Source organism: Alligator sinensis, unplaced genomic scaffold (assembly GCF_000455745.1).
Source record: "Alligator sinensis unplaced genomic scaffold, ASM45574v1 scaffold1262_1, whole genome shotgun sequence".
Lineage (NCBI taxonomy): Eukaryota > Metazoa > Chordata > Crocodylia > Alligatoridae > Alligator > Alligator sinensis.
In genome coordinates, this window is record NW_005844007.1 from 11,100 (window position 1) to 22,627 (window position 11,528).

Sequence of the window (11,528 nt, forward strand, 5' to 3'; positions counted from 1 at the left end):
CCCCCAGTACTCTTTCCTGCCATGGCAGGGGGTCGGACTAGATGATCTGCCCAGGTCCCTTCCAACCCTAGAAACTATGAAACTATGAAATGGGTCCCCCCGGAAACGGGCCCCATTTTTTTGGTTCCTACCCCCAGTGTCGCGCTTAAATGGGTCCCCCCGGAAACGGGGCCGTGGTTTTTTGGTTCCTACCCCCGTTTTTTGGTTCCTACCCCTGGTGTCACGCTTAAATGGTTCCCTCTGGAAACGGGGCCTCGGTTTTTTGGTTCCTACCCCCGTTTTTTGGTTCCTACTCCCGGTGTCATGCTTAAATGGGTCCCCCCGGAAACGGGGCCCCGGTTTTTTGGTTGCTACCCCCATTTTTTGGTTCCTTCCCCCTGTGTTGCCCTTAAATGGGTCTCCCAGGAACCTTATTCAAGCCACTATCCTTAGTACAGTTGCTGGGGGGCCGGTGTGGGGGTGGGGGGGATGCAGCATGATCTGAGTTGACAGTGTGGCAGAGCCAAGCAGTGCTTGTGGCCAGACAATACTCTAGTCTGGGATGCCTCAGAGAATTGACCAATGCCACAGAATCATAGAATGGGGTGGCCCAACAAGGACTTCCATCTCTAATCCCAACCCAAAAAACAGTTCCTTGTTCGAGCCATTATACTTAGAACAGTGGCTTGGGGCTGTCAGAGAGCAGCCGGGCACCGCCAAGATGTGTTTTGGGCTGGGCAAGTCTCTGGTTAAAGATGTCCACAAGAGTCCTCCAGGGGCTCAGAGGTATGCCATGGGTTGGCCCAAGTAGGATTTCTAGCTGTAATCTTAGCCCAAAAGCCTGTTCCTTATTCAGGTCCACATATCTAGTACAGTGGCTGGGGTGCTGTCAGTTAGCACCCTGGCACAGCCAAACTGCCTTGACATTAGCATGGCTCTAGCCAATCTGTAGCAGATGTTGAACATAACCTCATGTTAATAAGGTTTCTTTTTGTGTGGGGGGAAGCTTAAAGTTTACTAGAGTTACCTTTCAGGTGTAGAACAGGAAGTTTACAGTCAGTGTAATCTTTATTCTGGTATCCCAACTTCTGTGGAAACTATTGAGGGCAAGTGAGAACCTTGCATTTACACAAATGAAGTTTTTGGAATGCATTTTATTCTCAGAGCACTAGTTTGGTCCTCAGAACTCTGGCTTACCTCCCAGTTTCCAGCTAATAAGTTGTATTAAGGACAGCTAAAAAATATGAGGCAGTTGTCTCAGCTCAGATAAATTGGCTTTAGACTACTGAGTTTAATGAAGTTATGCTAGTGTATACCAACTACATCCCTGGCTTGTATTATAACAAGTGAGAGTATTAGCCTATTTTCTAGGCAGGAGTCTTTTTTTCCTCCCTTTTCTTTCTAACTTCATAACTCTCCAATAGAATCTTAAAAGTGGATTAATCAAATTTGTTTACAAATAATAATGCAAGGATAAAATGGAGTAAAGAGCTTGAGAATCAAAACCACACTCATCTTTGTAAATGCTTTCCCCTCCAAATTTGGGCTAACACCTAGCATTAGTGAATTCATTTTTCTTGTTTTGCATCAACATATCATCAGATCATTGTAAAGACTGAAAATAAAGTAGTGCTTAATGTGACATTTACAAGGCTTGTCTGCGCTTAAAAGATACCTTTCCCTGATTCTTTTTATAATTACAAATTGTCACTATTTAGCTAAGTAATATTATGTAAAGCTTTATTGCTAAAGCATTTTCTATATTTAAACAATGTCAATAGATTATAGTAGGTTCAGGGATGATCAGATTGTATGCTTTTAAAATGTAATTCTAAACCATTTTTGAAGAAAAAGACTATACCATACTTTCCTGTATAGAGTATGGACCTTTCCCCACAAAGAACAGTTCTCATTTTCTTTCTCCAGTGAGATAGTAAAAAAAACCCCAAAAAACAACCCCCCCACCCAAACAACAACCACCACCCACACCCTTTTCCTTCATTTTTTCATACCCCTAAGATAGGAAATCAGTTCTTGCTTCCACTGCTTCCATGCTTGTGCAAGATACTTTTAACCTGAAAAAAATCCAACTTTCCCTTTGATCCAAATCCCTCTTTGCTGCCTGTTTGCTCTATTTCCAGGTACTTTTTCAGACATCCATGCTTCCTACCTCTGGATCTTGCTTAGATCCACTGCCATGTTTTATGTAACACATCCTGGGTAATAATGGGTTATGGGATGGGATTCCATCTCTCAAAAAACCTTCTTTATTTGGAGGGCTAGTTATAGAGAAGTTGCACCAACCCCGACATTCCAGCAACATTCTAAAGACTGGGTTTGTAATGCTGTAGCTGCTATGGGCAAAGTCTGGGCAGAGTACAACAGGGTATGTTGGGTCAAACTAGCTGAGCTGACCAGTTTTACTTTTGCTGGGTCCTTGGCCAAAGCCCACACTGTTCAGAGCCCTTGCCTCTGCCGCAGCCAAGCTAGTGGATAATACCCAGAGGCCACCCTAGGGTTGTTAGCAATGCAAAACAAACAAAATAAGTTAAACAAATAAGTTAGCACTTAGCTGTCTTCCACTGATTCTCCTAGACTTCACCCCCTGGATGCCTCTTATCTTATCAAAGGCTTTGCAGAGCCTGCAGGCTTGTGCAACAAGGCAAATGAGCAAGCAAATAAGAGAAGAGCCCTGCTGGTAGCTACTTAACCCCTGGCAATTCTCAGCTCCAGGCAGCCTGCTTCCTGGCCAAGTACAGCCCCTTGAGGCTGCTTTCAGTATCTTTTATCCTTCCCACTCCGGGCTCACATGGCTCTCTCACTCCCCACACCTGTGTCAGTTCCTTTTGCTGTGGGACTCACTACGTCCCAGGACCTGGTTCCCCAGCCTCTGGTGAGTTTTCCTTGTTCTGGGGTGGGTGTGCAGAGGCGCTTTTGGGGTGTGGGGCTTTTCATACTCCTCTGGACATCTCCTGAACATTTTGTGTTTCGCAAAATGTTCTGTCAAGCCACCTCCAAGGGCCACCCAGATTACTGAAAAGCTACTGGCCAAGGAGATTTTCCAGATACTGGGTAGTTCTTTGTAGGGGAGAGTGCAGGAATGGTTGTCACACACACTTGGGAACTTTGAGTGAACTCCATCCTTGTGTAGCAAACTATTAACAGAACTATTAACTAGCTAAAGACCCTCAAAAAAAGGCACATGTGGTAAAAAGGCCTTTTGCTGGTCTCTGGACAGGATTGAATTCAGTCTATGGAAAGCTTTGGATTGGGCCAGACTGCCCCAGGGACCAAGACTGCCCCAGGAACCAAAAGGGAGTAAGTTATTCTTGCTATTTTTTTGTGGATTCTCCCATATTCTGGGTTGGATTCTGAAAGTTGCATTTCACACCATTAATGGACTTGAACTGAATGTAGGTTAGCCCACTGATGCAAAGCTAGCAGAGGGAGTGTTCTTTCCTCTGATGTCAACCCTGTCTCCAGGGTAAAGGGGAGGTGGGAGGGAGCATGGCAGAAATGAGCTATTATACTTGATCCAATGGTGGTATAGTCCTTTATAGGCTTTTAGCCTTGGCAGAAAGTAAAATGGTCACCTGCTTCTTTTACCTCTGTTGGGACTGGACATTCAGGTTTCAGCATTCAGCCATTTCTTATGTCTGCAACAGTCCACAAGATCTGAGCCATAACAAGAAAGTTAGGCCTCTCTGTCACCAATGGAAACACTTGTGGTTCAATAATGAGCAAGCACTTTGCACGCTGCGTTCCTACTGCTGCAGAGATACTTCCAGCCTGGTAAATAATTATTTAGTTGATGCCTTATGACTAAGCATGACAGATATTTACCACTCACAAATAATAAACAAAGTGTTTTATAGACCTCAACATTAAGGAAAAAGACATACAGCACCGACGCTTGGTCATTGTAACCAAGTAGGGAGATTTGAAGCAAGGTCTTGGCTCCTCTATAAGCAGTATGACTTTTTGTTTCAGGTCTTGATCTGTGAAAGGGCGATAGTAAGACTTAATTTCTCTCACCCATTTTTTGTATTTTCTATTTAGGTACTAAAGTCTTCAGAACAGGGATGGTCTCTTACTGCATATGTGCACAGCAGGTAGCTCAACAGAGCTGTGATCTTGGTTGAAGATTTTAGGTTTTGTGAAAATAAAACTGCTTTTTAAAGACAGATTTTCATCAGAGGATCCTAGAGTACAATAAGAATATAAAAAACTGTTACAGCATCTTTGAGAGTTAGGAAGTATTCTCTCTTTACACATGGCAACGCAGAAGTACCCAGAAGTAAAAACTCTTTTCATGGTCTCATAGCAAGCTAGTGGAAGATGCTAGCCAACTGCAAACAGCTCCCAGGCAACAAACAGTTAATGCTCTTTGGGGTATGTAGTTTACTTGACTGCTGCACAATGATGCTTCAGTGTCTATTGGGACACCTCATTGATACTCTAATACAAATAATGACAGCCTTATATAGCACTATTAAGCAATACTAAAAAATTAAAATGTGAATTCTTCAGAATTATAACAAGATTGAGAGCATTAAGCAGGACAGATCACTCAACAAAATGACACCAGTTTAAATTTTTTTTTATTTTCACAATCAGAGGATTTACATAAAGTGACTCTTATATGAGGAACAGCGTATTAGTTGTACAACAGTTATACATTAGTGTGAAAAAGTGTACACAAGCACAGTAAAAAGTTCTGGAGATAAAGTGAAGTAATACATTTGACAGAATGGATTATTTTCAAGAGCCTATGTACAAATAAATATAGCCTTTGTACTGTGTACAAACATATTCATACAGAATACACTCATTCAGTTACAAGACAGTTTAATCCAGTGAATAATGCGTAAAACATATTTTTTAAAAAACCCCAAACTAAACAAAACAACTTTGTAATTATCTGGGGCTTCTTGAAGTGGTTTTCTATAACAAAAGACGTGGCTTGTTTTTTGTCAATTTAAATGAGTAAAGTAGCTTTAGCTTTTCTTCCTCTAAGGTCGTGTCTACATTTACTTTTATGCATGCCTAAACTTAATGCGCATTAAGATGATTTAGGCGCATGTCTACATGTGAATAAGGATATTCGCACTAAGGTGAATTAATGTGGTGTGCGGACTGACTTGAGACTAGCAGTGCCAAGTCAGTCAGGATACAGAGTTTAATGGACCTTAGTGCGTCTACTAAAGCAGCTTTAGCTATTCAACTCTAAATTGGACACCTCCTTTTGCAGGTATCAAGTTTAGGCATGAATAGCCTAAAATTTGCCATTTTAAAGGCACATTACGGGCATGCATGTGTAGACCCATGCCCTTAATATGCCTTAAAAATGGCTAAAGCACCTTAAATTGGCATGTGTAGATATGTCCTCAGTATAGGAAGCAAGAGTGTTATAACTGGTAAGTTATTCAGCATGCCATTTTCAGAAAGATCATGTTGACAGACTTTCATTGAAAGTGTGAAAAATCTCGCAAGCCAGGATGAAAGCCAGATCCAGATACAGACTGACAGGCTTATTTCTAATTGAGACTCAGATTTCTACAACTTATTTCCCTTTAGCATACAATTGATTTCATCTTTTTAAAGTTGTATACATATACTACACCTTGATTTCAGAAGTGTTTTTTTCAGTCACTGTAGCCAGTCTACACAATATCTGATCTCTGTTGAACAGATATTTGCATTATTTTATTCATTTATTGTTTAATATATTTATGTCTCTCAGCTCTAGACATTTTATAGGAACAAAAGAAAGATTGCTAGCAGAGAGCTTGAAAACTAATTTTAGATGTGACAAGAGGGTGATAGAAACAGTTTGCAAGTGGGGAATGAAAACAAGACATAGGTCCCATAAATAGCAACATGCCATATTCAGCTAATTTGTTGTGCCATAAAATAGCAAATCAGCCACAGAACTATTCCACACAAAATGCTTCCGTTTTTAGTTTTTTAATGTAGTATCTAATATTGCTTCATTTTATATATTTTTATGTGTCATCATATATTACTAGCCAATTGGTCATCAAGAATGATGAGGGCTGGGATTGAATGCCACCACCTAACACCCTATGGTGCCACTGTTCTGCTTCTTGCAGGGAGTGAAGTTGGGGCTCAGCTTTGGGATCATGGCAGCACTCCTCCTACTTGGAGCACTCTGATTATCTGCCAATCAGAGCATGAATAAAGCATTACAGACAGACAAACAGACTTACGCTTTTATGATATTAGAATGTTCAATTTTACTTTTGTTTAAATTAGTAGAATGTAGAATGGTATTGTATGCTTTTACCAATAACCACAAACCATGTAATTTTATTATATAATATATAATGTTATTGTTAATTCTATTGTATTGTTTTAGTGAAAGCTATAAATAAATTATGACTGATAATTGAAACCCCCCAACTTATTACAAAAATAATATCTGGATGCAATATAATATGCTACCCAAATTTGAAAGTGAGCTTGCAAATCCTGAGTGACACAAATAACTCTTATTCATGTGAATCAGAATTGCAGGACTAAGACCCTGTGACTAGATAATCAGAAAAAAAAGGTAGCTTCTGCAGTACTTATTTTTGATGGCAAATAAAAAAAGGAATTGTTAATTTTAATCAGATAGTCTGAGCATCAAGAATTTAAACTGTTGTAAGAACATCATAGAATTTAAACATAGAATTTAAATATCATAGAATCATAGAATTTAAACATCATAGAATTTAAACTGTTATAAGAACTAAGGGCTTTGGCAGAGGTTCTGTGGAATGTGATATAAAATTATAGCATTTAATAGGGTTTGTGTTGTTTCAGACATGCATGACTGACTTGCCAGTAAATGGCAAGTGAGCAGGGGTGTGTACAGGAGCCAGGACTCCAATTCTGCCCTGTGATGGGACAGAGGGGAAGGGTAGCATGTGGAGGTGGACAAACCAACATGTAGTCTGTGGCTTCCTTCCCTCCACAGCCAACGGGGGGCCAGCCAGAGCAGAGGGTGGGAGGAGAGGAATCTTGAAAAAACTGTTTGGAGTGGGGTGAGGGGGAGTAAAGAGAAAGAAGTGAAAAAAATATTTTAGAAAATTGAAGGATTAAAATTTTGTATGCAACTCAGTGAACTACAATTGGGCTGGAAGGGGGAATTGGGTTAGGGGCAGCAGGGTTTGTACTGGCTGGAATGGGGGAGCTGTCCTGGCCTGCAGGCTGGAATGGGGCAAAGTAGCCAGGGCACAAGGCTGAGAACCAATGTACTCATTGCATTGCACAGAGCACATGCAAGAGCCAAGCTGAGAAAAAAAGGGAGCAGGGAAGGGAAACTGAGGCATAATGAAGCTTCCTCTGCTATGTGGCACCTGGTTAATTGAGCCCCTTGTGAAGCATGGAGCCCCTGGGCAGGGAAAACACATGTCTGGAACAAGCGAGCTTCCCCCCACTTGCACTATCTACCTTGAATAGAGCCCCAGTGGCTCCAAGCTGAGCATGAAGCATGCAGTGAGACCATGTAACTGGGCTACACAGTCTTTCCATAATTAAGTGCTGAGAGGGGTGTTCTCAAAAGGTGAAGGGGTGGGGAAGACCACTATAGATTTGCTGGGTGGGAAAGGGTAGAGTGGTTGGGACCTCTGCATCTAGCTGAAGGAATTTAAGTAAGACATTTCCCCAAAGCTTGCATACAGTACCCTGGAACATCCTGGGCAAAACTAATCAAAGATAAACCTCAGCTGTAGTGGCATATCTGTGTAACATTTAGGGTTGTTGGTTGTAGCCATGTTGGTCTAAGGACATAGGCAGACAAGTTTTTTTGCGTAAATGCAATCTCTTTTATTAGACCAGCTAAATAATTGGAAAAATTGTTCTTTGCAAGCCTTTGGGTTTGTTTGTTTGTTTGTGCTCGAAAGCTTCCAAAAAACAAACAATTTTTCCAACTACTGTATTTAGTTGGTTGGTCTAATAAAAGAGGTCACATTTGCCCAAAAACCCTTATCTGCCTTTGTAACATTTAGACACTTACAAAAGTTTGACACCCATCAACTAATTAATGCTTTCATTTCAAATGCCCTTATGATGTTTTTGAGGTACTTGTGCCAAAGCCCATAGTGCATAAAACTTAAAACACAAGATGCTTATTGTACTGAGAACTCATCTGGAGATGATACTTCAGAAACAGTGAATTTACTGCATAAACAGGGAATTATGTTCTCAGGGAACCTGATAATGAATATAATTTTGTATGACTGCAACATATATTAAGAACAGGAGCAAATGCTGCCCTCTCTTCATTGTCTTCAGTGGGGGCAGACTGTGGTCCACTGTATTGTATACTTGCTATTCTACCTATTTGAAATCATTTTGTTAAATCAACACATTAACATTTTCTTTTATCAGAAAATAGGATTGTCTTGTATCTAAGTCGCAGTTAGCATTTGGACAACACATGACTCATTCAACTGTATTTTACACTGAATATTATATAGCATATATCATGGATTATGAATTTTTTTATTATAGGTGTTATTTAAAAACTCAGACAGTCTGCTGGTTTTATTATGGCTTTACTTTGCATTAAGACTGTTATTTAACGTAATATACTGTAAAGTCCAATCTCTTTAAAACACGTATTTTGTTTAATCTACTGGTTCTGTATACGATAAGGAGAATTTACAATAGGCTTACGTGTGTGTAATAGATTTATCCACCCCTAAATACAACCTTTTTATTTTGTAGTACATTTTGTATTACATACTTAGTCTTCATGCACTTGAGTACAAGTGGGTCTAGCAATGGGCCTGCTAGAAGCGTTGCTGAGTCTTAGCAATGGGCCTGCTAAGAGCTTTGTCTGCCCTAGGAGTATGATACTAGGTCTCATATGTGGAATTAATGTTCTATGGCTACAGTGATTTGATCTGAAACATTCTGGTAATCTGTGCCTTGTGTTTGTAAAGGGAACGATTAGGATTCCTATAACAAGTAAGAACAACAACATATGTCAAGCCCAAGAAAAAGCTAGATTCTAGGGGTAAAATCCATGCATTGTTAAAGTCCATTGTAAAACTCTCATTAACTTCAGCAGAGTCAGGATTTCAATTTAGGGTCAAAGCATCTGACTCATGCCCATTGGCTTTCACAAACTAATTATGAAAGTTTAATATTACTAGGCCAATGTTGAACTAGACAATATAGCAAGAGTGGTTGCTCAAACCCACAAAGTAATTCAGTCTTTATAGGATTATAGAGTTATACATAGTTATCCGATGGGATACAGAATGGGCAGGAAGAGATTTTTTTATGCTGAATTTCTTTCAAATGATCAATCTTTTTTCTTCAAGAGCTGCTATAGCAGTGATGCGTGTCTATCAATTTGTTTTATTCTTTGTCGTTGAAAGGAGGAGTCTTCATTCCAAATTGTCAAGTGAGATTTCTACCCTTTTACACTCCCTTTACAAAGGTGAAAAATCATAATTATTAACAAATATAAAAATAATCACTTTAATGAAACATGACAAAAAACAAGATTAACCATCTAACTTGTTTTTGTAATTATAAGGGATGACTTGATTGGATTTTAATCCATTGAATAATCTTATTCTTTCTTCATTTCTTATTATTTCTGATGGTTTACCCAATTAAACTGTGATCTAAAACAGTGTTAGTCAAATAGTTTTGGCTTTTTTGCTGCATATTACAAATCAAATAGTCTGTACTCATTTACACTTAATTAATCCAGCTACTTCAGTATGGGTAGAACAGAATAAAATTTGTCCCCGTGATTTTATTTCTGGTATTATGTAACATATTAATAGCATTATGCAGTGTCAGAGATATAATGTATTTCCTTTTTCTGCTCCCTTCTCCATTTTACCCTACAACATGCTACTGGAGAGTAGATGAAAGTCTGTGAACTTCTTCCTGTGTATCAGGAGACATGTTTACTACATTTAAAAATCAGTCTTCACCTGTGTAACACTACCATTTGTAATTAAATTTGCTTGGATTGCCTGAAGATCCATTAGTGATGATGTGTGGGAAAACAAAAACAAAAACAAAAAAACCCAGAGCAATTGATGCTTGTATTGAGGTATGAGTTTTAGGGCTGGTAAGGAAACATACATTTTTGATAGCTAAACAGATATGAATCAGTGAGACATAACAAACATGGAACCCCAGGATGTCATTTTGCAGAATCACTATTCTGAATAGAATCATGTTAAAACAAACAGCCATATTCCTTTAAATTTGCTGTCAAATAATTAAAAAAACAAACCTCATAAATAACAGCATTTATATTTGTCATAAAAGTTGACATGACAAGTATCTCTGGGTAATTCAGTCTTTACAGAATTCAGCGTAAAGGTATTTCCCAATGGTTCTTCAAGTATGGTGATAACAGTACACTATGGATCACAACCATCAAATTGACTTCCAAGTATTTTGTGAAAACTGTATGGCAGGTATATCAATATTGTAAATATTGTGTGATGCCTAGACAAGTGTGGTGAAATGGGGATCCCTGGCTAGCTGCAGCTAGCTTCCCACCTGCCTCTGGGCACACGACCTACCTATCTCTCCTGCCATGCCTTGTTGATAATTAATAAAAGGTGTTAATTAAGGCGGGAGGCTGCCCATTGTTGCACCCCAATATTAGGGGGGGCTATCCGCAGCTCTGTTCCACCCCTACACTGTGGCCCAAGCCTCGCAGATGGCATCTCAGACAGTCAGCTGAACCCTCGCCTTCACCCATTAGCTATGGCCCCCAACTGTGGGGACCTTCGGCTTCCATAAGCCCTGGCCCCGTCTCAGGCCCAGTTGGGACCCCAAGCTTCTGCGCTCATCGTGGGCATCCCTCGTGGTGGGCCCCTGGCCCTTTTGACCCTCAGGTCCTGGCCCCAGCATTGACTAGTCGATTCCTTCAGCAGGGTCTTCGCCTTTCTGGAGTGGGGTTCCCCATTCCCAGCTCAGGTGCTCCTGGGAGTGTGCCTGGCCCTGCAGGGTCTTTCCCCAACTGGCTCAGGCACTTCCAGAAGCTTACCTGGCCTCTAATCCTCCTCTGATGATATTCCCCTCGCACACACCACAACTGGTGCTCCAAGGTCTCACAGGGACTCTCACTCCCCCACTGGAGCAGCAGGTCATTGTGCTTGGCAATTGCTATTATTTTCAACCCACACAAAAGGTGAGGGATGGGGTTAAGGCACCCCCTACTTGCCTTTCACCAGGGTGGTCACTGACCTGGCATTTCCTGGGAGCTCCCACACCACTGAGAGCCCCACCAGGCCACCCACTCCCAGCAGGGTGCAGTTTTAGGTCATGCCCAGGACCAGAAGTCTCCAAGCCATCCCCTACAGCTCCTGCCCTTACCTCCAAGATAATACCAGCAGCCTTACAACCAGGCAATATTGCTGCCTCTCCTACCAGCAGGGAACTGATCAGGTTATAAAGGCAGCTAGGGATCTAAAATGGCTGCTGTAATCAGGCACCTGCTGGCAGCTTGGCTCAGGCCCTTAAAGTGGTAGGCACCTACAGTGCCCCGCCACCATAAG

At 40.8% G+C, this 11,528-nt stretch overlaps 1 long non-coding RNA gene across 1 annotated transcript; it reads right to left on the reverse strand.

The window, feature by feature from the left end:
- Positions 1-4,835: 4,835 nt before the first annotated feature.
- LOC112549021 lies at positions 4,836-11,481 on the reverse strand. Its single transcript, XR_003092446.1, has 2 exons — positions 10,253-11,481; positions 4,836-9,426 (listed from the first exon to the last, which is right to left on the reverse strand). It is a non-coding gene; the product is annotated as an uncharacterized LOC112549021 (long non-coding RNA).
- Positions 11,482-11,528: the final 47 nt, after the last annotated feature.